This window comes from Poeciliopsis prolifica, unplaced genomic scaffold (genome assembly GCF_027474105.1).
Source record: "Poeciliopsis prolifica strain line A6 unplaced genomic scaffold, Auburn_PproV2 SCAFFOLD288, whole genome shotgun sequence".
NCBI lineage: Eukaryota > Metazoa > Chordata > Actinopteri > Cyprinodontiformes > Poeciliidae > Poeciliopsis > Poeciliopsis prolifica.
Genome location: NW_026562663.1, coordinates 12,299 through 39,924, shown reverse-complemented (window position 1 = coordinate 39,924; position 27,626 = coordinate 12,299). Strand labels below are relative to the sequence as shown.

Here is a 27,626-nt window from a genome sequence, read left to right as displayed (position 1 = left end):
ACTTCTTTCACTGAGATCAACACTGGAATTGTTCAAAACACTAAAATATACTAAAATATACTGCTTCTAAGCTGTTTCAAAGATTATGAAGCTGAACTTTCATGAATTTGCAGAAAATTACACAGTGGTGCATTTTTGACTTATTTCACTGAGAGAAAGCTTTTTTCGTCTTAGTCTTACTTTTTGACTTCTTTCACTGAGATCAACACTGGAATTGTTCAAAACACTAAAATATACTGCTTCTCAGTACTACTAAGCTGTTTCAAAGATTATGAAGCTGAACTTTCATGAATTTGCAGAAAATTACACAGTGGTGCATTTTTGACTTATTTCACTGAGAGAAAGCTTTTTTCGTCTTAGTCTTATTTTGACTTCTTTCACTGAGATCAACACTGGAATTGTTCAAAACACTAAAATATACTGCTCAGTACTTCTAAGCTGTTTCAAAGATTATGAAGCTGAACTTTCATGAATTTCTAGAAAATTACACAGTGGTGCATTTTGACTTATTTCACTGAGAGAAAGCTTTTTTTGTCTTAGTCTTATTTTTGACTTCTTTCACTGAGATCAACACTGGAATTGTTCAAAACACTAAAATATACTGCTTCTCAGTACTTCTAAGCTGTTTCAAAGATTATGAAGCTGAACTTTCATGAATTTGCAGAAAATTACAAATTGGTGCATTTTTGACTTATTTCACTGAGAGAAAGCTTTTTTCGTCTTAGTCTTATTTTAAACTTCTTTCACTGAGATCAACACTGGAATTGTTCAAAACACTAAAATATACTGCTTCTCAGTACTTCTAAGCTGTTTCAAAGATTATGAAGCTGAACTTTCATGAATTTCTAGAAAATTACACAGTGGTGCATTTTTGACTTATTTCACTGAGAGAAAGCTTTTTGCGTCTTAGTCTTACTTTTTGACTTCTTTCACTGAGATCAACACTGGAATTATTCAAAACACTAAAATATACTGCTTCTCAGTACTTCTAAGCTGTTTCAAAGATTATGAAGCTGAACTTTCATGAATTTGCAGAAAATTACACAGTGGTGCATTTTTGACTTATTTCACTGAGAGAAAGCTTTTTTCGTCTTAGTCTTATTTTTGACTTCTTTCACTGAGATCAACACTGGAATTGTTCAAAACACTAAAATATACTGCTTCTCAGTACTTCTAAGCTGTTTCAAAGATTATGAAGCTGAACTTTCATGAATTTGCAGAAAATTACACAGTGGTGCATTTTTGACTTATTTCACTGAGAGAAAGCTTTTTTCGTCTTAGTCTTATTTTTGACTTCTTTCACTGAGATCAACACTGGAATTGTTCAAAACACTAAAATATACTGCTTCTCAGTACTTCTAAGCTGTTTCAAAGATTATGAAGCTGAACTTTCATGAATTTGCAGAAAATTACACAGTGGTGCATTTTTGACTTATTTCACTGAGAGAAAGCTTTTTTCGTCTTAGTCTTATTTTTGACTTCTTTCACTGAGATCAACACTGGAATTGTTCAAAACACTAAAATATACTGCTTCTCAGTACTTCTATGCTGTTTCAAAGATTATGAAGCTGAACTTTCATAAATTTGCAGAAAATTACCAAGTGGTGCTTTTTGACTTATTTCACTGAGAGAAAGCTTTTTTCGTCTTAGTCTTATTTTTGACTTCTTTCATTGAGATCAACACTGGAATTGTTCAAAACACTAAAATATACTGCTTCTCAGTACTTCTAAGCTGTTTCAAAGATTATGAAGCTGAACTTTCATGAATTTGCAGAAAATTACACAGTGGTGCATTTTTGACTTATTTCACTGAGAGAAAGCTTTTTTCGTCTTAGTCTTATTTTTGACTTCTTTCACTGAGATCAACACTGGAATTGTTCAAAACACTAAATATACTGCTTCTCAGTACTTCTATGCTGTTTCAAAGATTATGAAGCTGAACTTTCATAAATTTGCAGAAAATTACCAAGTGGTGCTTTTTGACTTATTTCACTGAGAGAAAGCTTTTTTCGTCTTAGTCTTATTTTTGACTTCTTTCATTGAGATCAACACTGGAATTGTTCAAAACACTAAAATATACTGCTTCTCAGTACTTCTAAGCTGTTTCAAAGATTATGAAGCTGAACTTTCATGAATTTGCAGAAAATTACCAAGTGGTGCATTTTTGACTTATTTCACTGAGAGAAAGCTTTTTTCATCTTAGTCTTATTTTTGACTTCTTTCACTGAGATCAACACTGGAATTGTTCAAAACACTAAAATATACTGCTTCTCAGTACTACTAAGCTGTTTCAAAGATTATGAAGCTGAACTTTCATGAATTTGCAGAAAATTATACAGTGGTGCATTTTTGACTTATTTCACTGAGAGAAAGCTTTTTTCGTCTTAGTCTTATTTTTGACTTCTTTCACTGAGATCAACACTGGAATTGTTCAAAACACTAAAATATACTGCTTCTCAGTACTTCTAAGCTGTTTCAAAGATTATGAAGCTGAACTTTCATGAATTTGCAGAAAATTACACAGTGGTGCATTTTTGACTTATTTCACTGAGAGAAAGCTTTTTTCGTCTTAGTCTTACTTTTTGACTTCTTTCACTGAGATCAACACTGGAATTGTGCAAAACACTAAAATATACTGCTTCTCAGTACTTCTAAGCTGTTTCAAAGATTATGAAGCTGAACTTTCATGAATTTCTAGAAAATTACACAGTGGTGCATTTTTGACTTATTTCACTGAGAGAAAGCTTTTTTCGTCTTAGTCTTATTTTTGACTTCTTTCACTGAGATCAACACTGGAATTGTTCAAAACACTAAAATATACTGCTTCTCAGTACTTCTAAGCTGTTTCAAAGATTATGAAGCTGAACTTTCATGAATTTGCAGAAAATTACACAGTGGTGCATTTTTGACTTATTTCACTGAGAGAAAGCTTTTTTTCGTCTTAGTCTTATTTTTGACTTCTTTCACTGAGATCAACACTGGAATTGTTCAAAACACTAAAATATACTGCTTCTCAGTACTTCTATGCTGTTTCAAAGATTATGAAGCTGAACTTTCATAAATTTGCAGAAAATTACCAAGTGGTGCTTTTTCACTTATTTCACTGAGAGAAAGCTTTTTTCGTCTTAGTCTTACTTTTTGACTTCTTTCACTGAGATCAACACTGGAATTGTGCAAAACACTAAAATATACTGCTTCTCAGTACATCTAAGCTGTTTCAAAGATTATGAAGCTGAACTTTCATGAATTTCTAGAAAATTACACAGTGGTGCATTTTTGACTTATTTCACTGAGAAAGCTTTTTTCGTCTTAGTCTTACTTTTTGACTTCTTTCACTGAGATCAACACTGGAATTGTTCAAAACACTAAAATATACTGCTTATCAGTACTTCTAAGCTGTTTCAAAGATTATGAAGCTGAACTTTCATGAATTTGCAGAAAATTATACAGTGGTGCATTTTTGACTTATTTCACTGAGAGAAAGCTTTTTTCGTCTTAGTCTTACTTTTTGACTTCTTTCACTGAGATCAACACTGGAATTGTTCAAAACACTAAAATATACTGCTTCTCAGTACTACTAAGCTGTTTCAAAGATTATGAAGCTGAACTTTCATGATTTTGCAGAAAATTATACAGTGGTGCATTTTTGACTTATTTCACTGAGAGAAAGCTTTTTTCGTCTTAGTCTTATTTTTGACTTCTTTCACTGAGATCAACACTGGAATTGTTCAAAACACTAAAATATACTGCTTCTCAGTACTTCTAAGCTGTTTCAAAGATTATGAAGCTGAACTTTCATGAATTTCTAGAAAATTACACAGTGGTGCATTTTGACTTATTTCACTGAGAGAAAGCTTTTTTTGTCTTAGTCTTACTTTTTGACTTCTTTCACTGAGATCAACACTGGAATTGTTCAAAACACTAAAATATACTGCTTCTCAGTACTTCTATGCTGTTTCAAAGATTATAAAGCTGAACTTTCATGAATTTGCAGAAAATTATACAGTGGTGCATTTTTGACTTATTTCACTGAGAGAAAGCTTTTTTCGTCTTAGTCTTATTTTTGACTTCTTTCACTGAGATCAACACTGGAATTGTTCAAAACACTAAAATATACTGCTTCTCAGTACTTCTAAGCTGTTTCAAAGATTATGAAGCTGAACTTTCATGAATTTGCAGAAAATTACAAATTGGTGCATTTTTGACTTATTTCACTGAGAGAAAGCTTTTTTCGTCTTAGTCTTATTTTTGACTTCTTTCACTGAGATCAACACTGGAATTGTTCAAAACACTAAAATATACTGCTTCTCAGTACTTCTAAGCTGTTTCAAAGATTATGAAGCTGAACTTTTATGAATTTGCAGAAAATTACACAGTGGTGCATTTTTGACTTATTTCACTGAGAGAAAGCTTTTTTCGTCTTAGTCTTATTTTAAACTTCTTTCACTGAGATCAACACTGGAATTGTTCAAAACACTAAAATATACTGCTTCTCAGTACTTCTAAGCTGTTTCAAAGATTATGAAGCTGAACTTTCATGAATTTCTAGAAAATTACACAGTGGTGCATTTTTGACTTATTTCACTGAGAGAAAGCTTTTTTCGTCTTAGTCTTATTTTTGACTTCTTTCACTGAGATCAACACTGGAATTATTCAAAACACTAAAATATACTGCTTCTCAGTACTTCTAAGCTGTTTCAAAGATTATGAAGCTGAACTTTCATGAATTTGCAGAAAATTACACAGTGGTGCATTTTTGACTTATTTCACTGAGAGAAAGCTTTTTTTGTCTTAGTCTTATTTTTGACTTCTTTCACTGAGATCAACACTGGAATTGTTCAAAACACTAAAATATACTGCTTCTCAGTACTTCTAAGCTGTTTCAAAGATTATGAAGCTGAACTTTCATGAATTTGCAGAAAATTACACAGTGGTGCATTTTGACATATTTCACTGAGAGAAAGCTTTTTTCGTCTTAGTCTTATTTTTGACTTCTTTCACTGAGATCAACACTGGAATTGTTCAAAACACTAAAATATACTGCTTCTCAGTACTTCTAAGCTGTTTCAAAGATTATGAAGCTGAACTTTCATGAATTTGCAGAAAATTACACAGTGGTGCTTTTTGACTTATTTCACTGAGAGAAAGCTTTTTTCGTCTTAGTCTTATTTTTGACTTCTTTCATTGAGATCAACACTGGAATTGTTCAAAACACTAAAATATACTGCTTCTCAGTACTTCTAAGCTGTTTCAAAGATTATGAAGCTGAACTTTCATGAATTTGCAGAAAATTACACAGTGGTGCATTTTTGACTTATTTCACTGAGAGAAAGCTTTTTTTGTCTTAGTCTTATTTTTGACTTCTTTCACTGAGATCAACACTGGAATTGTTCAAAACACTAAAATATACTGCTTCTCAGTACTTCTATGCTGTTTCAAAGATTATGAACTGAACTTTCATAAATTTGCAGAAAATTACCAAGTGGTGCTTTTTGACTTATTTCACTGAGAGAAAGCTTTTTTCGTCTTAGTCTTATTTTTGACTTCTTTCATTGAGATCAACACTGGAATTGTTCAAAACACTAAAATATACTGCTTCTCAGTACTTCTATGCTGTTTCAAAGATTATAAAGCTGAACTTTCATGAATTTGCAGAAAATTATACAGTGGTGCATTTTTGACTCATTTCACTGAGAGAAAGCTTTTTTCGTCTTAGTCTTATTTTTGACTTCTTTCACTGAGATCAACACTGGAATTGTTCAAAACACTAAAATATACTGCTTCTCAGTACTTCTAAGCTGTTTCAAAGATTATGAAGCTGAACTTTCATGAATTTGCAGAAAATTACACAGTGGTGCATTTTGACTTATTTCACTGAGAGAAAGCTTTTTTTGTCTTAGTCTTATTTTTGACTTCTTTCACTGAGATCAACACTGGAATTGTTCAAAACACTAAAATATACTGCTTCTCAGTACTTCTAAGCTGTTTCAAAGATTATGAAGCTGAACTTTCATGAATTTGCAGAAAATTACCAAGTGGTGCATTTTTGACTTATTTCACTGAGAGAAAGCTTTTTTCGTCTTAGTCTTATTTTTGACTTCTTTCATTGAGATCAACACTGGAATTGTTCAAAACACTAAAATATACTGCTTCTCAGTACTTCTAAGCTGTTTCAAAGATTATAAAGCTGAACTTTCATGAATTTGCAGAAAATTACACAGTGGTGCATTTTTGACATATTTCACTGAGAAAGCTTTTTTCGTCTTAGTCTTATTTTTGACTTCTTTCACTGAGATCAACACTGGAATTGTTCAAAACACTAAAATATACTGCTTCTCAGTACTTCTAAGCTGTTTCAAAGATTATGAAGCTGAACTTTCATGAATTTGCAGAAAATTACCAAGTGGTGCTTTTTGACTTATTTCACTGAGAGAAAGCTTTTTTCGTCTTAGTCTTATTTTTGACTTCTTTCATTGAGATCAACACTGGAATTGTTCAAAACACTAAAATATACTGCTTCTCAGTACTTCTAAGCTGTTTCAAAGATTATGAAGCTGAACTTTCATGAATTTCTAGAAAATTACACAGTGGTGCATTTTTGACTTATTTCACTGAGAGAACGCTTTTTTCGTCTTAGTCTTACTTTTTGACTTCTTTCACTGAGATCAACACTGGAATTATTCAAAACACTAAAATATACTGCTTCTCAGTACTTCTATGCTGTTTCAAAGATTATGAAGCTGAACTTTCATGAATTTGCAGAAAATTACACAGTGGTGCATTTTTGACTTATTTCACTGAGAGAAAGCTTTTTTCGTCTTAGTCTTATTTTTGACTTCTTTCACTGAGATCAACACTGGAATTGTTCAAAACACTAAAATATACTGCTTCTCAGTACTTCTAAGCTGTTTCAAAGATTATGAAGCTGAACTTTCATGAATTTGCAGAAAATTACAAATTGGTGCATTTTTGACTTATTTCACTGAGAGAAAGCTTTTTCGTCTTAGTCTTACTTTTTGACTTCTTTCACTGAGATCAACACTGGAATTGTTCAAAACACTAAAATATACTGCTTCTCAGAACTTCTATGCTGTTTCAAAGATTATAAAGCTGAAATTTTATGATTTTGCTCTACACGCGAAAATGTTTTCGTTGGGACTTCTACAAGCGCAGGAAAAGTCAAAATCTAGTTTGGTAAACCACTTTCCTCTCCTGAAGCGACTTCAACAGCACCCTGTTGAAGAACAATCTGCATTGTGCCTCTTGATGTGAAAGAGTGGCTTTAATCATTGATCATTTTCCAACATGGGAAGCCCAACAGAGATGCAAAATATTTAATTTTATGTTTATTAATTTAAATATTTAAAATATTTTCATATTTATTTATTATCAGAAGAGGGGATTGTCGAGGAATAATTACGATAAGGTCAAATCTGCAAGTCATGTCATATGAAATGTTTGTGAACTCTCACCAAAAGGACTATTTGGCTTACTTGTAAGAGGTTGGAAGGTTGTTTTCCACAGCTCTGTAAGGACCAGACCATCTTGCCACTTGTTTTCCTTCCTAATCATTGTATAAAAACATGTTGTAAGCTGGCAGAGTTTAGTGAGCTGGGTTAGACTTGAATCCAGACGGGCTTGATTATTGATTGTCTTATGTGCTCTCATAGTTGTGCACAATGCATGTGTAAACTTGATTGAGTGGTTCTACCTGAACAGTGCTTGGAAAGAGTTTTTTCTCCTCGATATGCAGGAATTAGACTTTGTTTATATTTCAAACTGTCAAAACTACAGCTCTCATTTCTATGCTGTTTCAATGCGGGTTTTTCTAGAGACGGAAACAGACCTGCTCTCATTGTTGATACTTAGACATAAAGATCTAAGCAATCTTAATATTTTTAGCACATGTTTTAGAAAGACGCAGGAGCATTCACGAAGAACAGTTCTGGGTCTTGAACTTGAGAAGAGAAACTTATATCTAATCGCACAAATCAATCTAAAATCAGAATAATTCATAACAATGAAAATAATGAAAAAAAGTAACATATTACCAGATGAAACAAAATGTTAAATGAAACATAAAATGCATATGTAGAACATGCAGAAAGGACAGGCATCAGTTTTTTGTGAAACATGAACATTTCTATAATTTGCAAAGCAGTATAGGAAATCTAATCTAGGATACTAGCCTAAAAATATCAATAATTACATTACTTAAAAAAAAAATACACATCATCTTCAACATCACAAAAAATCCAAGTAATCAGAGTAAAAATAGAAATTGGAACAAGATGAAGGCGTGATCGCTGCTATGATCTTGTCTTTCCTTTTCTTCCTCTCTCTGGAACTCTTAATATTTATTTCAGGATGATTTGGTTATTTTAGATGAAGAATTTGTCAAGAAACAATGTATTAGTAAAATGCTACTTGTTACAAGAGTGACAAGAAAGATTAACTCAGTAAACAAATACCAATGTAATATTTTAACTGTTTGATTTATTAGTAGTTATCGCTAAGTAATCGTTATATTAAGTAAATTATCTCTTTTTTAACTACTCGTTATATCATAAAAACAAGACAAACACTGTTAATATTTTAACATGAAACATAAAATAGTGTGCACCAGAATATATTATTAAATGTAATGTTTTTTTACTCTTCATGACTTTATCAGTTCTTATCCTGAGACAAGCCTGTCCAGCTCAGCAACAACATGAATTAAATTCAGTTTCTATGGCTGACTCCATCTCCTGTTGAAACTCAGAAGTGCAACAGAGTTGAGCTCAAGCTTTTTGTGCCGAGCATATTCAAGTATATTTGCAGAATTTGGTTCGGGCCAATAAAATCTGGTAGTTTGGACACCCCTGGGCTATCTAAAGTTCTTGATGATTTTGGGCTAAAAAACAAATATGACGTAGGTCTAATTAAATAAATAATTAAATTTATTAAATTGGATTGCTTTTGGATTTGAAGGAAAACTATGGTGACAGCTCCATTATCTATAATGCTCCAACTAACGCTGACTTGATGCTGTTTGTTTATGGCTCTGCATCATGTGATCCTGTTACTGTTTTTATTATGTAACTAATTGCCATCTCTGTGACTCAATGACTTTTTAACTATTTTATGATGGAATTCATTGAACTGTTCACTACTAAGGGGAAGAAATTTTTTGATTGTTATTATTGACATGTTTAGCAAGTGAATGGAAGCTCTCAGGTACAGGTCCTTCCTTCCACTTCTGTGGAAGGAAGGAGCAGCAGCTTAAGGAGCAGCTTAAGGAGCTGCTGCTCCTCAAGCTGCTGTTATGATGCAAGTTAGTTTTACTGGCAAAACCTGTTGAATACGCTTTCTCGAGTTTTTCAGACAGAGAAAGATGCATTACCACGTCCTGCTGAGACGCCACTCCATACCATCAAACCCGGTCATTGGATCGTGAAACATTGCACCTCCACACGCTGGCAGGGATCATTTTCACCAGAGAGGGTGACGTGGATTCACGCCAGCCACTATAAGAGAGTCAAGACAACGCCCAACCTGGAGTCCACCAGTCAACAGAACATCAAACAGAGGAGGACAACGCACAACTTCTGGATGAAGACGACTTACTTTACTGCTGCTGATGTTAAGTGCTAGTAACCTTTGACACCGCAGACAGCCATGTTTTATTTCCTGTATCACCAAAATACCTTCATTATTATTGGTGTTAAGTGCTAGTTACCTCTGACTCCCGACGTTTACGAAGAGGAAAGAGACGCAACCAGGGAATACAGAAGACACGAACATAACAATGAACATTGTATGTCACTAAGGCTCCCCAATCAAAGAACTATTGCTGGTCCACTGGCAACTGGTCAAAGTGGGGAGTGAAGATTGAAATAAATATTAAAAGAGCTCCAGAGAGAGGAAGAAAAGAAAAGACAAGATCAGGGCAGGTAGCTTTGGATCATGACCTAGCTTGTCATTAATACAACTAGGTCACAAATACATACGAGTAGGACGAAAACTACACTGCTCTTACTGTATCCAAGATTTGAATATCTGAGGGACCCTCCTCTCCAGGACCCCTGAATATACCTTGCCAGGGAGGCTTAAAAGCGTGACCCCTCTGTAATTGGAACACACCCTTCGGTCCCTCTTTTTGAACACGGGGACCACCACCCCTGTCTGCCAATCCAGTGGAACTACCCCCGATGTCCATGCAATATTGCAGTCATGTCAGCCAACACAACCCTACAACATCCAGTTTTACTACTGCTTCTCAGCATTTCTATGCTGTTTCAAAGATAAGGCCAGAGATAGGAGTTAAAGCTCCATCTCACAGAAATTTACATAACATCTCAGAATGTGTTTATTATTAATTCAATGGGCCATCATTATTCCATTGTTATTCCAATGTTTTTGTGACACTGGCTTAGTGTAGCTTCCACTACACTTCCTTTCAAGTTGTCACTCACACACCTGCCCTACTCCCTCCTTTGTCAAGAACATTTCGACTTCTTTGTACTGGGCAGCAGCAGCTCACCTGAATTCTTCCTCAATCTGTCCCTGGTCATGCCTCTCATCATCCTAACTTCGACCATAATAAATCCCCTGAAACGTTACTTCTCTCTCCTTCTCCGCTACTGAAGGAGGAAGAGTCTGCTCCAGCGGGTAAAGTTTGTGTGGTAAACATATTGGTTAATTTGACACATTTTTCTGAATGGGCTAATGCTTTATTTAGCTTTTGTTTTCGTAGAAAATTTAACACCTGCTCACTTTTAGCTGAATTGCTGCTAATCTTGGAGGGGAGGTGCAGGCCAAGGAGGACTGAGGGATTTTTATTGGATAAGCCCAAAATGCCTAAATAAAATCGACCAATGGCCTGTTGTGCTTGATTAAAATTTTTCTTTAATTTAATATACTTTTCTTGTTAAATTATGACAGTTCATATGTAGAATGTGCATAACTCTGTCCTCCAGACGGTCAGTCCTGCCTTGGTCAGAAGTTCAAACTGAGTGTAGTGGGTTTTTTTTCCTTTTCAAGTTGTCAACCCACCATGGTGGCAGGTGTGTTGCTCCAATACATGCCAGGTCATACTTTTACCCACATTTGGCCATTTGGGTGCTAATTTCCTCCCCGGATTGCATTACATTTAATATTCTGTTCTGTAATTCTCATTCTGACAACTCCTCTGCTTCTTGTGACCCATTGTGATCCAGCCTTCTATCACCTGAAGAACATCTCCAGGATTAGAGGACTAATGTCTCAGCCAGATTTAGTGAAACTCATCCATGTGTTTATCTTTAGTCGCATTGATTATTGTAACAGCGTCTTCACAGGCCTGTCCAACAAATCAATCCTCCAGCTGCAGCTGATCCAGAAGCTGCTGCTCCTGTTCTCACTAAAACCAGGAAGATAGAGACATAACAGCAGTTTTAAAGTCCCTCCACTGGCTCCCTGTAGCTCAAAGAATAGATTTTAAAATACTGTTGTTAGTTTATAAATCACTGAACGGTTTAGCACCACAATACATCAAAGATCTGCTGTTGTTGTATCAATCTTCCAGACCTCTCTGGTTCTGGTTCTGCTTTGAATCCCCAGAACCAGAACCAAGAGAGGAGAAGCAGCTTTCAGCATCTATGGACCAAAAATTTGGAACAAACTTCCAGAAAACTGTAAAACAGCAGAAACCCTGACTTCCTTTAAATCTCAACTAAAAACACACCTGTTTAGTTTTATTTGAAATGTAATATGTAACAATGTATTGTTTATTCCGTGATGCATGACTTTGTGTTTATGATGTAAAGCACTTTGAGGAGTTAAAGTGCTATACAAATAACATTTGATTTGATTTGATTTGATCACCAATCACTACAGTGACTACTAGTCACCCTTACATAGGCAAATTGACTGATTACAAGGTTGAAGACATCTGTAATGCTTAGAGGAAACGTATCAGTTCAACATGTTCCTAAAAGTATTTATAATCCTTTCAAGAGGTATCATTTTTGCCCAGGCATGTTTCACTAGCTTATATTTCTTTTAATTCTGATGAAAATACATCAAAGGCAATGCCTTATTTTCATTGATTCATTTGTCTTATTTTCATTGGCTCATTTTCAGCAAATTACTTTTGTCAGTCTAAAGTTACTTCAAGTTACTGACCAATGTGGAATTTTAGTCATTAACAGAGGAGTACCAGAAATTTCCTCCACATGTGCAAATCCAGACTGAGAGTGTTTATCTTTAACAATCACTCTAATACCTAATCATTGTCTAACCAGAATTTCATCAGCTTCTATCTGTCATACATGACACACACAACCAATTACAAGCAAAACAAAAGGGTAGAAGAAGCAAAACTGAAATGTAGCCAGTGTTCTCAGTACCATCGCTAATACACATCATGGAACATCATGAACCCCTCCACAAAACAACCCTTTTTGGCTTGATTTAATTGAACCAATTAGGTTTTGAGTGCAATACACAAAGCAGAAAGTGGCTGTATACTCCAAATAAGTTGAATGGAACATTGCCAGCTGTGCTCCAGTCTCCTGCCTGATGTTAAATTTGATGGTCAAAAAGAACACATTCACAAAAAAGTACCTTATAGATACAGAAGTTCTGTGATATCATCTCCTCATAGTTACCCCCTCCTTCATCTTGAAAATTTTGTCTTAATATTTCTCAAAGCCGACTCGCACCAGTATTCCTCCCATTGTTTCCTCATCTGAGGCAGATGAAGTCAGGACCGGTAGAGAAAAACCGAACATTACATTGAAGGTAAATCTATTTTGCAATTAATCTGTTTCTTTCTAATTTGTTCATAACTAGTAATGAACAACATAAGATAACTTGGCCTTAAGATAATCTTATGGCAAAAAACTGAAAAAGTCAACACTCAGATTGCTGATTTTACTTTTGTGCGTTATAGAAAAGGACACATTTTCATGATCTGGTAAGTGTTATGGAAGACCTCCAAATGACCCTGTGTCCAAAAACACAGGGTCAGAGAAGACTCAAGGATCCAGCAGGGAAAAAGTTACAGAAAGGAATACATTCACACAGGCTGAAACCAATTCAAGGGGAAGGATGACACAGGAGAGATAAATAATCAAATAACAAAAGAAAAAAAAAAACTTGAAACGAACCAGGACCATGACACAAATATGTCAGTAACTGATAAAAATTAGAAAAACAATAAAAAATAAGAGTTTTTTTTGTTTGTTTGTTGTTTTTTTGCAAAAGCATAACTTTGTAAAGATTTGTTTTTCATCTAACTCTAATGTGAGTAAAAGGGGAAAAAATTTATAATTATTGTTAACATACTGATGTTAAATAAATAAAAAATGCCATATGATAACAGTGCAATTAGAGGATTTCTAATACTTCTTATAATTAAATAATATCAATAGGAACCTAACAGCAGTCCCACTTCTTCTGAGCTGATATTGGCAACTTTGTGGATGGGGCGAGGAAATGTGGGGGGTTCACCAGAAAGGTGGTTCGGCCAACCTGGCAAGGAAAAAAAAAGAAAACATAAAGCATCAGTAGTATCAGAATAACAATCAAATTGGAGAAGAAAGGTGGATAATGAGATTTCATTTAGGATATTTGGATTGTTTGTGAATTTGTAGGAAAGACAGAATTGTGAAAAAAGTTGAAATTTTACTGAACACATCCTCAGTCTCATTTGTGGTCGTTGGTCCTGAGAAGAACATTACCCACATTCAACATCTGTGAATGTGGGATTCTTTCCATTGTCTGATAAACAGCCTGATAGCAAATACCTACCTGATTCGCTAGCTCAGCAAGTGTGTGTTCCGTCTATTCAGATGTCTCATGGAGCTCTTTCAGGTGTTTTGTGCCAATCATATGTCCTGCTGTTCCATCTCCACCCTACATAGATGAGTCTGTCACCTTCAAGATAAAGAGAGAGAGAGAGTCTTGTGCACAAAAAAAGCATACATGAGAAGGGAGAGAGAAACATCTGAAGGAAAGTCAAAGACACACACAAAGTCTAATCAGTCCCTACAGGAGCTTCCATAGCACCAATGGGAGAACAGTGTGGCTTCTGTTCAAAGGTGATAACCATAGCAAGAACATCATTTTTTTCATTCTTTTTCAGCCAGCTTCCTTCATGCTGTCCTCCAAAGCAGCATGTGAAGGCAATCCCACTTCTTCTGAGCTGAGTGCCTCTCCACATCAGCCTCATCAGGAGACAACCTGCTGGGAAAATGAACTCTTCTTTGCTTAATCTTTTCTTTCTTCCTTTATTTCCTTGGTTTCTTTATTCTTGCTTTCTTTCTTTGATTTTTCTCTGTTCTTTTCTTTCTTTCTTTGCTCCCTACCTTCTTTCTACTGTATTGCCTGCTGGGAGTGTTGGTTAATTACTAAAGTATTGAAGAACCCCTTACTAGATTAAAACACACTGTTCCCAAGTTTATTCATTATTTGCAATTTCGGGCAAAATAAACAAAAATCTAATGGTACATGGTTTGGGGTATTGCAGTGCTATATGCAGATATATGCTGTAAATCTGCTTTAAAAGCTTTAAATACAGCTGGTTGCTTGTTTCTTTCGCAAGATCTGGCAACACTGTGCTTGCTGTATGTCGTGAGTCTGTGAGATTGTGGAAGAGTTGTCTCTGTATGACATACATGTATGTCATACATGTATGTATTTCTTTCAATACATGAAAGAAAAGTTTTTGATCTTTTCTTTTCTGTATTGTTTGTCAAATATTCTTTATTTCCACTGACTCTATATCTTCATTTTTATTTTTAACACTTACAACGCTGTTTACGGGGATGGGGTCTTCAGGGGTGATGAGAATGGGATTCAGATTCAACCTAATCTATCAATTCCAGTTGAGACAGTTCTCCTGGTTGTTGGTGATTTTGTTAGCCAAATCAATTTATTGCTTCAAGAATGAATAATAGAGTGGTGATATTTTTGAAAGAGGACTGTTTTGCGACTTAGCTGCTTGTTGTCCTGAATGTTCATCCCTAACAATTTCAAATCTCTGCATTTGGGATGTAAACATGACAAACAAACATTTTCAATCTTTTCGGCGGCATGTATTTATGTTCCTACTACTATCTCCTACTCTCTAAGTCAAATAAATTTAGTGAATTTTATATTTTGAACCTAAATGTGTAAGTTTGTGAAAGATACACTTACAGTAGTAAATTGTGTTAACTTTTCATCAATTTTGTCAAACTGCCAATAGTTGAATAAACTAGAGTTTTGAGGTTAGCACTTAAAAAAAACGAAAGAAGAAAAAGACAGGAGTGGGAACTATTTCCCAGAGTGCTTAGTGGCATGTTTTTGTATCCCGTGTTGCATCGTGAGTGAGATGGAAGTGTGTACATTGATATGTCTCCTGTGTGTTAAGGCAAGTGCTTATTTTAATTCAACTGACAGTTTGAAAAGCTTCAAGATAATGTTCTGTTCACACTAAATGTTTCTGAGCCGAATTCATTGTGATGTTTAATAAAATTCATTATCAGATCAGAAAATTTGTTCATGCAATTTGAAACAAGAATTTAAATTATTCTAAAGTAAAATAAGTAGATATTTTAACTTGATAATGTGAAAGTAATCGATAAATGTGGTTCATTAACTATGTGAGAGCAATTTTCTTTCTTACATATTGTGAAATAATTATTTGGTTTAAATTACAGCATTAAGTCAAAACTCATAATTCATAATTTGATACCGATAGGGCGATATGTGTGGGCATGACGTCGATTTCAAAATTGGTTTGGGGTCAAAAATCCACTTCATTTTTCACTCTGGTGGAGCGGCAGTTGGTGGCAGTTATGCTCTGTGTTTTGGCAGTTGGAAATTTAGCTCGTTTTTCGCTTTTTACATCGCCATCGTAACTCCAATTCTCCATATAATTAATAGCACCCCTCCCGGTGCTGAGCCGCAAATTTTGATACCACTTTTGTGGGTGGAACGCAGCGACGTTGCATTCCGGTTGATGGAAGAAAAATAATTTTCTTGAATCTTTTCTCAGTGTCTGACATTGCATCTCCTCAGAGAGAAACTATGGCGGGAATTTCCTATGCAGTAATATTATGGCTCCTCCTTGCAGGAGCTTTGTGCTGGAGACTGACCTCTGACCTTACCTTGATGCCCATTAGGTGAAATGCAGAAGGAGAATTAAAGAACAACTGATGCCAGCTTGAGCTCTGGGATCAGTTGCCAGAGCTTGAAATCCACATAGGTCAAAATTGCACAGATCTGGTTACGAGTGCACAAGACGCTTAAGTCTTGCTTCTTTGTTTGACAACCTGTTTATCCAGCCAGCGAACCATTCCGCCACCGAGTGGTCATTTTATTAACCACGCAATCTCATCTATACCACTCTAAAATCCACAAAATGTCTATAAAGAATTTTGGAGTATTATAAAATAAGGACTGAAATATTCAATTTTCCAACAAATATAATGTCTTTGTCACTTTGGCACAAGCACAGTGATAAACTTTCAGAGGATGAAAACACTAGATTCTGAGCAAAAGTCATATGACCCAGCTTTCCAACAGCATTTAAACACCCCATTTATGCACAAATCTGAAGCTGTTGGAGCTTGACATGAGTCTCAAAAATAATGGTGCACTCGTAACCGTATCTGTGCATAAAGGCAGTTTTGTCTGCGTGTATCAGGCAATTTATTTAACATTTGTAAGCATAAAAGATTTGAATTCGTTATTATCAGATTTATGAGGTTGTAGTTGAATAAGTACCCAGAGAAATCTTCTTTTTACTGTTTACAAATCCAGTATTACACACGTACAGGTATTTTGAGTGTGCTTTCAATTAACAATCAACACAAAATAACTATAAAAAGCCAACATATATATTACAATAAGGTCACATCTGCCTGTGTAACCTTTTTAATAATTATGGCTTTTTCATCAGTACTCTGCGTTATGTGAATATGGACCAGGAGACCGGATGATACAAGATGTAGTTTATCTGTATGAAACAGGATATAAAATAATCAGGGACCAGGTTCATCACCGGCAGTACAGCACCTTACGAGGAATAGTATTTTATGTTAGCAACAAACTAACAGAACATTTTACAGGACCGTTACAATGTTCCCAGTGAACCTACCTCGCGCCCATCTCTCATGAACTGGCAACGAGATATCCATGTTCACTATATTTAACATTGCCAACCACCAGGAGGGGGTGCTGTTTCACCCATTACACCTGAACCCAAACTTGGAAGTAAAGACAAATGGAATTCTGTACAATATTAACTACGTTACACCTGCCAGGATGCATAACATCATGTCTGATCAAAGACCAGTTCTAATAGGAGGGTAGGAGGAGGTATTTTTTATATATGCTAACTCTCCCTGTGATGTTTTACGTGTGATATTAATTTATCAAATCAGACATGATCAACAAGATTTGACTTTTTGGACAAAAGCAATTTTAATGTCAAAATGAAATCTGATTTCTTCAAAATAATGGCAATTACTTAAAAATATTTAACATAAAATAAGTAAGTGGACACCTCTGGCTGGAATCAGTGTGGATGGCTCTACAGTGTCTGAAGTCTGCATACTTTCTGCAGTCATATGATCTCCATTCCACTCATTGCAAGAATACTCGCAACTGGACCTCTGTTGAATTAAGTCAGAGTAAGTTCACACACTTTATAGGGTGTTAATATCCGTGCTAAATTTAGTGTTCAGATTTCCATTTTGATTGTCATTGTTTTGTAGATATGAAAACAATGACAATGTTGGCATATTAGCATTAAAGAATTTTTTGTCAAAAAAGCTAATTTTTGACAACTTGATTGTGAAAACAATAAAAGGGTTAAATATCCAAAGGGCTGAATACTTTTTATGTAAAAATGTATTCTGAATGTAATGTCAGACAGTGTGAATAAATCGTGTGTTGATAGAAGGCTTCTTCAGGTTTTTAGGACTTCTAGATTTAACAGTTTCCCTGTTGCAGTATCTCCAGGATGTGTGTGAACTGTGTGTCTAGAGTACAACAGTCTGCACAACTTTACAGTGCTGTCTCAAAAGCTCCTAACACAGGAAAGGAAGACACTGACAAGTAGATCACTGCAGAATATTTATTGTCTTCATTTTGTTTTACATAGAAACACATGAAAACGACTGAACAGAAGCAGGAACAACACACGCATGTAATGTGAAGTTTCTGCTGCTGTGTCATAAAAACTGGTGTGAGGAGGTGAGATCTGTCCAGGGTTTATGCAGAAAACAGATCATAACGGGCCTTTTACTTGAGATTTGAAGGAAATCTCAAGTAAATCAATGCGACTAAAGATAAACGCATGAATGAGTTTCTCTAGATCTCTAGAGTTTCTCTAGATCTGGCTGAGACATTAGTCCTCTAATCCTGGAGATGTTCTTCAGGTGATAGAAGGCCGATTTTGTTACTGTCTTTATGTGGCTCTGGAGGTTCAAGTCCAAGTCCATCACTACTCCCAGGTTTCGGGCCTGATTGTTAGTTTTTAGTTGTAATAACTGAAGCTGTGCATTGACTTTAGATCGTTCCTCTTTAGGTCCAAAAATAATGACTTCAGTTTTATTTTTGTTCAGTTGGAGAAAGTTTTGGCACATCCACATATTTATCTGCTCTAAGCATTTATTCAGTGATTGGATGGGTTCAGCGTCACCTGGTGACATTGTAATGTAGAGCTGTGTGTCATCCGCATAGTTGTGGTAGCTAATATTATTACCTTTTATAACCTGAGCTAGTGGGAGAATATAAATATTGAATAAGAGGGGTCCTAGGACTGAACCTTGGGGTACCCCACATGTGACCTTTGACCTCTTTGATGAGAAGTTTCCAACTGAAACAAAGAAATTCCTGTTCTTTATGTAGGATTCAAACCAGTCGAGCACCGAACTGGAGAGTCCAACCCAACTCTCCAGTCCATTCAGCAATATGTCAAAAGATGCACTGAGGTCCAACAGAACCTGGTATGAAGTAATCACATACTTGAGAAACCATGTAATCCGCTCCCCGCACGCAACAACGGGAGGAAAGAATATAAATATGCGAAGGAACGGAGAGCTGGGGTTCTTCGTCCCCGGCAAGTGGATCGAGCAACAGCAGGCCAAGGAAACCAACAGAGGAGCTTCGCACCGGACCCAGAGGGAAGACAAGCTGACACTCCGCTGGAATAACTTTGGCTCCTGATTCAACTGAGGCTCCACTCTCAACCCAAATAGATCTCAAGGGTCATAACTTCTGGATATAGGTAGTTAGAGCTAGACGAGTCTCTCTCCACACCAGCTTAGCCAGATTGTCCCTCTCAGGCCTTCTGCAGGGTAATACCCAGGTTTCAGGAACTTTCCGGACCCGTTAGATGGAGAGCTGGTCAGTAGTCAGTCCAGAGGAGTTGTGCGGATTAGGGCGGGGCTGGCTATTGCGTAATAACCAACAGCTGTCAACTGAAACCCACATGTTGTCAAAAACAACAATTTAGATATCTGTATCAGATATCTATTTATTGTTTATAAAGCAGTTATCAGGTGAAACCACTGCATTTTCATGGCAACAATCAAAAAGCAGAGAAAATCTATCAGATGGTTTGTCATAAATCAGGGATCTGTTTGGAATAGTAGTAGCTGAGATGTTAACTTAGCTGAGAAAGTATTTCATTAACTAAACAGCATATTCCTGTGTATTAATTCACAAACACATATAGTAGATGCATTCAAAAAAAACTCTGCAGACAAATAAAAAGGTTAAAATTCATAATGGTATTAGTATTGTAAGCGGTCTATAACATTATAAAAATTAAGTCTAAAATACATTTCCATGAATCTTTTCTCAGTGTCTGACATTGCATCTCCTCAGAGAAGAAGACTTACAACAAGACAGAAGACTCGCTCCATCACAGCACTTTCCTTTGTCTGGTGCCACAGAAACCTTCAATCCACTAAACGCCTGTTGCAGATACTGTGCTCAGAAACTTGGAAGACAAGAAATCTTCTAGCACACATCTACTTCAATTTCAGTCCTCTTCAGAGAGGATGTCCACATTACTTATTACCTGCCCTGACAGGGTTGACATGCATGTTTCTCTAAGAATTCTGGGATTCTAACTAATTCTACATTGACAGATCAGGGAGATGTAAGAATAAACTTAAAACTGCATTTTAATTTGAAAGACTTGGCTAAAAGTCACTCTCCAATGGGGTAGCTGGCAATAGTTGGTCACTAAAGTATTGAAGAACCCCTTACCAGATTAAACCACATTTTAAAATTCAGGAAACTCTTAATTCCATAAAGTCTGAAAGTGATTGAGTTCCAGGTTTTCCCCCAAATCACTAATTTTTCTGAAGGCATTATCCCAAATTATCCAATCTTGTGAGCTTCAACAATTGAATGTTATAGATGTGTCATGTTTCACACTATTCCAGACAGTTGTATGTAATGTGCTATACTATTTGAAAGAGGATTTTGGTAATATACCTCTGCTTTAGTCACAGACTCAAAGACAGTTGGCATTAAAACAAAAACAAAAACAGAAGCAAGTTCCAATGGAGACCAAAATTAATTCATGGAAATATTAAAGGAAAAACGGAGGCTGGTCTCTAAGAGCAGAGTTGGAAGTCGAAAAATGTGTAAAATGTAGAAAAGGTTTCCAGCAAAAGCTTTTTTTTAATAATGGAGAGAAACCATGAGCTTTTGCGTCAGAAGACAAAAAGAAACCTTTCTGTGAATGCGAGGATTTTAAATGCAGAACAGTTTTCTACATTCAGCTTAAGTTAGATTTAAAGCCTTTACAAAAATTAATTCTTGAAAATGTCATTGTAATTTGACAAAAATTTTACAAGAAAGAGCTCCACAGGTCTTAATAAAACTTGAGACACAGTTTTATGGATGATTGTATGTATATTAAATACAGATGTACAGAATGTTGGCAGGTTGACCTGTAACAGGGTTTCTAAAAAAAAGGCTGGATGGTTTGCAACAGGTTTCTGAAGGGAAATGACAATTCATAGGTTCTAGTGTAATAAAAGATATCTCTTAGGAACATCATATATTTTTGAGACATTGACAGGAAAAGCTACATCTAGGAAACTACACATCTGTGCTGGGGCCTAGAGTCAGACTGGGAGAAGTTGACAATGGAGGCTGTGTTTACCAACAAGGACTGGGTTCTCCCTGGGTTCTCCCTGGGTCCAGAGCTTCTGTCAAAGCTTCAGATGAACTTGCTTCTGCAGTGTCAGTAGAGCTCTCAATATCCTGAAGAAACATGTACAGGATCAGATCAGTCAAAATACACCCCAAAAAATCTTCTCATATGTTGTTGATTAGGATTTTGTGGCCAGGTGTTAAGAGTTAATTTTGTGCTAGCTTATCATTAAAGATGCACTGACACAGGGCCGTGCAGAGACTAGTAAAGGGGCAGGTGCTAAAAAAAAAAAAAGGGCACATCAAATCACATTTCAGGACAGAATATTAACAAAGTCACACAGCTCTCAGAGTTTAATTAACAATGATAGATTACAAAATTGTGAGACATACAATCAAAGAACATCTGCTTGGGTTGCTGTACTTGCAGTGGAGATGAAGACGGTCCATTCAGAAAAACAGAGCTGCATCAAACTTTAACGTGGAACTGCAGGAAAAAAACAAAAGCAAAAATGTAATTAATGTATGTCACTATGAGAAAAGACTACTCTATTTGTGTTTTAGTGTATTTTGTAAGTACCTATGTACATTTTCTTCAATCTTTCCTCTTCTTTTTTTCTTGTCAGTTTCTCTTTTCTTTTCTTTTTCTTTTTCTGTGTTGAGTGAAGTCTTATTTATTTCAGTCTCTTGCCTTTTAACTGTTTAAAAACAAATTTCAAACTTTTAAGCATTTTTTGCTGTTTTTGTTCTCTTTTGTTCATAGCAACAGTTTTCTGTTGGTCATGTCTTGAAGAATGTTAACAACCTCACTGTGAATGATTGGTACAGTTGACCCAGTTGGTCAACAATCCACTGCCTTTCTTTTTTGTTTCTGACGTCTCTCTTTACGTGGCGTCTTTGAACTGAAAAAAGCAAAACAAAGAATTATGATCAGAACACTATAATAAACCACACTACCAATTCTTTACCCTTGTGTTTAAACCAATATGTTTTTCAGTCCATAGCATAACAATATTAATTTAAGAGAAATGAGACCTCTCCTATGGAGTTCAATTTGTTTCACAATTATTCAATTCAAATACTAACCTCAATTAAATAATATAAAATTGTGATCAAGACATTTTGAATTGTAACATTTTTTTCAACAAAAAAAGTTTAACTTAAATTTTTTTTTAAACTGAAATCACAATTTTTTATCTCATGACTTAAAAAAATTATTTGCAAAACAAACAAACTTATTTGCGCATGTCAGAAATCTTTGCTTGCTATTCAAAGTTTTGCTTGTGATTCTCACATGAGGTCTGGGGAGAGCCTAAAATCAAAACCAAAGATTTCTGATGTGTGCAAATAAAAGTTTATGTTTGCTCCTTCATTAATGAAATGCTTTTATTGGACAGAAACAGTTTGATTATTACATACATTATATCTATCATGGTAGTTCAGGATGAGTTATTTTTAATTCTAAATGAATATCCTTGTTGGACTTTTATTTAAATTCTCCTTCAAGATACATTTACCTAATACATCATTCACCAAAGAAAATTAGAAAATCGGACATATATCCATTATGGAGATGATAGGTTTTGGACGGGCGGTGTGCCCCTATTGCATAAGTAATACTGAAGAATGACTGCTGTCATTAACAATACAGGGAAGCTATAGTTACCTTGCTTTGCTAGCAAAGTCATTAGCTAGCAGCTAGCTCATAGCACAACAACAGCCTAATGTCTGATGATAAAAATACTGGATCGATAGATAAGAACAGCTTTTCCTCACCTGTCTGTCTCCTCCCGCTCAGTTTATTCAGAGAAAGGCGGACTTAGAGACTTATATTCTCTAAGACGCCTGTCTTGTTATATTTCATTTCTGCTTAAACCGCGACTCCGTGCTGAAGGAGAAACGATACAACATTTAACGTTTTCCGTTAACTGACAAGTAGCAAGCCGACTCCAGTGTTTTCACCAAAAATATTTTTTTTCAGTTCACCAAAAGCTGTTTTGTAATCTGGAACGTCGCTAGCTTGAGCTCCGCAGTTAGCCGCCTTATCTCACCGCGCGAGAGGCAAGTGCGTCGTGCGTCACGGGCAAAAGGTCAAAGGTAACAATGTGACCGGAGGGCTTATTGTGTTGTTTTTCTTGCAAAGTAATAATAATAATAATAGTAATAATAGTAATATAGTAATAATTGTAGTACATGTGTAAGGAAAAAAAAACACCAAAAGGGCACTTGGGGCCATGGAGCAAAAGGGGCAGGTGCTCAAGCCCCCAAAGCACCCCCCTCTGTACGCGCCTGCACTGACAGAAGATTTCAGGCTGATTTCTAGCTTCTAGTATTTGTAAAATTTTCTATCAGTTTTAGATTTAACTTATGATTTAAAATATGTACGTCTAAGCTTTCTGGTGTGAGTAAATATTAAATATGTTATAACAGATGCCAAAGTAATATCACACCAGTTGTGTGAGAGATTGAGAGTCTTTGTAGAACAAAGTTTTACAATAGAGTAATTATATTGTAGTTACTAATGCATTATCAGCACAGTTAGCATAGCTCATTGTGTATTCCACAGAAAATGTAAGCAGTTCCCTTAACAAAACAGTTCTAACAAAAATCCACAGAGACAAACCTCTAAGATCTGCTCATTTATACATCTGAAATAAAGATGGAAATATTTCAAACACGTGAGCATTCAAAAATCAAACCTGAACTGAGTGGCATGGAGCTCTGAGTGAGGGCTTAGAAAGCTATGCATCAACTAAGTGCCAAAAAATTCCTACATGGTGAAACACAACAGTGGTATGTGCCACTATCTGGTTTGGTTCTATTTTCAAGTAGAACTGTCACTCAAGACACTACCCTAGGCTAAAGGTTCTTTCTCTGTGCGCTATAGTGTGCCTCTTCCAGACTGGATCGCAATAAATGATTTCATTCAAATATTCACACCACAAAGGTTGTGTGCTGCCTTTTAAACCATGTGACAGACTCATAAATAGAATTTTCAAGATAACAGTTGTGTGTTTAAATATTATTTTAGCAATTAAATCAAAGCAACATAGTGGCAAATTACATCAATGTAAAAAGATGTTCAAGAAATACCCAGTGAATCCAGAGAAAACTATGTATGCATATTTCAACAGTTCATTAATGAGTAGTTTTCTCTATGCATTCTGCCACAAATGGCCGATTAAGGACATCTATATATATATATAAATATGATCTGAAATAAAAATTAGTTTAAACATTTGGCTTCACAAACTATCTCTAATGGCAACATCACACACTCCAGTTCACAAACACTACTACATGTGTTTGTGAACTGGAGCAACAACACCAGTTCATGTTTCTGCAAATCAGCGTAAAGGGGCTGCCTGTCGAGTCCGTCTCTTTACCTATGTTTTAAGGCCACTTGTAACAGGGCAGAAAGTCTGTCAACAATGACAGATATTAAAAGCTCAAACCACAGCAAATTTTCAGCCTTCATGGTCTAAACTGATCAAGCTGAACTCTGAATTCTCTGTGCATCTCTATTTATTGTAGAGATGCACAATAAAAGATTGGCCTGTTTGGCCAATGTTCAACCAAGCATTACGGGACCAAATAAATCAGAATCGGTGTCTGGTTCTGTTACTGCATCAGAACCACTTTTAGGATTTGACAATGGAAAATTCCTACATGGTTTACAAAAACTTTTGACAAAATTTGATGACTGGATGTATCCTGCTGAAACCAATCAAAAGGACAAAGAATGTTCTTGTGTTACCTTTCCATCCTCTGCAGTCTGACCAGCACCTAGGCCAGTCACTACTTCCTTCTCCTCTGAAACAACAAGCTCTGCTTTCTAACACCAAGAGAAAAAAATTAGGTTTCATTCAGTGAATGTTCAACTGACATTCATTCAATGAATGTCAGTTGAACAAACTACAATCCCTGCCTGACAGTGCCATCTAGAGGAAGAAAAAATAACTGACGCATGTGCTGCTTGCCTCAAACAATGGAACTGAAAACAGTAGCAACAGAAGAGATGTACAAGCAATGAATGAAGGAATTGTCCGTACAAATTTTGGAACAGGTTAAGGAGGTGAAAGTAACAAAGAGAGCAAAGAAACCCAGAACAAAGTTTAGTCATGCAGCTTTCAGAGGAAGGAGAATTGGGAGTATTGTGAGCGCTCTCATCTGTTTTTCAAGTTTCTTTTCACTCACTTCTTAATTATGTTTCCTAAACATACAGCCTTGTCTATGCCATGTCTAGCCCATATTCAATGTGGCAGCTGACCTTCAGTTGACAAAGAACACCAACATGAGAAGAAATTAACTAAAGAGTTCAGTAGTACAGAGAAATAGTGAGAGAGTTTCAACTGTAGTCTTCTGTACCTCAGGTGAAACTCCCAGGAAAGATTCCCAGAGCCACCAAAATACACTTCCACCATTATCCTCCATGCTCAGCTCCTCACTGCTTTTATTCTCTGAAATTTCTTCAACCGGGAGCTCACCATGCTGCTGGCATGGAGACATGCTCTTATGAAGTCAGACAAAAGTGGGGTCTAAGGGTCAAGAGCAAACCAGAAAAACTAAGCTACTAATGTCATTGAAGATGAAGTTTCCTAAGTGAACAGCTGCAATGATTTGTATGTGTATGTGTATCTCAGTCAAGTTTTTTCCTCTTCCCTCTCCTTTCAATTACAAACTTTGATGTATCTCAGAATTTTATGTAAAAAATCAACACTAAGCGATGAAGTATAAATTCCTGCAGGGTTTTCAAAAATTTTTGACAAAGAAAAATCTGGAAAGTATGAGTTACACTTGGATTCAGTGCTTAATTTGGTGACCTGAAATAACAGCTAGTGCAACAGCTAGTTTTTCTTCAGGAGCCAACTAATCAGCAAACATTCCAGCAGTGTGTTTTTTCCTAGAAGACTTCTGAAGTATGTTCAATAACAATAAAGAACAAACATCATCATGAAGACCAAGGAACACAGCAGGTTACAGAGGGAGTTGTGGAGACATTTAAAGTAGGGTTAGGTTTGAAATCAATTTCCCAGGCTTTTAACAGAGCTCTGAGAAGTTCATCACCTGGCCCTAATGTAAAACATGCATACGCACAAGAAATGCGTCATTGTTATAGTACAAATACTTATTCATTTCTGTTAATAATATTAAGTATGTCAGCAGTCAGTTTACAAAGTATTTCAGTCGTTGGCCACTTGGGGTCAGTATCACTCCACAAATGACAAAGGTTGAATGATGAGCAGAGCCAGTATGTCGCCAGTAGGGAATGCACTATATGCAACGCATAGGGGCGCTGCACTAGAGGGAGCGCAAAAACGATGTGGAGAATTTTTTTGTCGTCAGCATTTTATGTACTTACCCGCTGTTTGTATATGAAATTATCAATAGCAGAGGGATGTAACCTTTTTAATTATTATGGCTGTTCGTCAGTACTCTGCGTTGTGTGAATATGGACCAGGAGACCGGATGATACAAGATGTAGTTTATCTGTATGAAACAGGATATAAAATAATCAGGGACCAGGTTCATCACCGGCAGTACAGCACCTTACGAGGAATAGTATTTTATGTTAGCAACAAACTAACAGAACATTTTACAGGACCGTTACAATGTTCCCAGTGAACCTACCTCGCGCCCATCTCTCATGAACTGGCAACGAGATATCCATGTTCACTATATTTAACATTGCCAACCACCAGGAGGGGGTGCTGTTTCACCCATTACACCTGAACCCAAACTTGGAAGTAAAGACAAGTGGAATTCTGTACAATATTAACTACGTTACAGGGACAGCACTGACTAGCTGCCCCTGCCCTCCTGCCAGCTGCTCTCTCTTCTCACACAGCTTCGACAATGAACTGAGGCGCGTTTCTTTTCTTTCTTTTAAATTTGAATTGTATAAGTACACTCGTACGAGCTCCCAAGGGCACATGGGGAATTTTTTATTTATTTATTTTTTGCGTTCCCTCGCAAAACCTTTGCGATGCGAGGGAACGCAAAAGAAAAAAAGTCCCCATGTCTCCAAGGGGGCTCCGTACACTTGAGCACAGGGAGCTAAAGATGGGCGGCAGAAAAAAACTCCTGGGCTCAAAACAGAAGAGAGAGACCATACCATACCAACTTTATTTATAAAGCACTTTAAAACAACCACAGCTGATACAAAGTGCTGTACATAAAATAGATAAAAACAAATAAAAACTCTTACAGTTTAAAACAAACAATGTAAAACTAGATCTCGCTGGAGTTGAAAGCCAAGTAAAATAGATGGGTTTTAAGACGAGCTTTAAAAATGGACAGTGAAGGAGCCTCTATAACCTGCAAAGGCAGGTCATTCCATAGCTTAGGACCCACGACAGAGAAAGCCCTGTCCCCTCTGAGCTTCCGTCTAGATCTCGGTACCTCCAAGACCAACTGATCTGCAGACCTTAGATACCGATAAGGTATGTAAGTGTGAAAAAGCTCAGTGAGGCAAGCCGGGGCAAGATTGTGCA

At 36.2% G+C, this 27,626-nt stretch overlaps 2 long non-coding RNA genes across 4 annotated transcripts; both read right to left on the bottom strand.

Moving 5' to 3' along the window:
- Positions 1–13,406: 13,406 nt before the first annotated feature.
- On the bottom strand, positions 13,407–26,749 carry LOC129357721 (uncharacterized). Its single transcript, XR_008605570.1, has 3 exons — positions 26,495–26,749; positions 13,777–13,902; positions 13,407–13,497 (listed from the first exon to the last, which is right to left on the bottom strand). It is a non-coding gene; the product is annotated as an uncharacterized LOC129357721 (long non-coding RNA).
- LOC129357720 (uncharacterized) lies at positions 18,087–23,348 on the bottom strand. Of its 3 annotated transcripts, XR_008605568.1 has the most exons (5): positions 22,909–23,342; positions 21,938–22,034; positions 21,713–21,830; positions 21,526–21,619; positions 18,087–21,243 (listed from the first exon to the last, which is right to left on the bottom strand). It is a non-coding gene; the product is annotated as an uncharacterized LOC129357720 (long non-coding RNA). The 3 variants fall into 3 exon arrangements; XR_008605569.1 differs by lacking the exon at positions 18,087–21,243 and having other exon boundaries at positions 21,472–21,619; positions 21,943–22,034; positions 22,909–23,348; XR_008605567.1 differs by lacking the exon at positions 18,087–21,243 and having other exon boundaries at positions 21,472–21,619; positions 22,909–23,338.
- Positions 26,750–27,626: the final 877 nt, after the last annotated feature.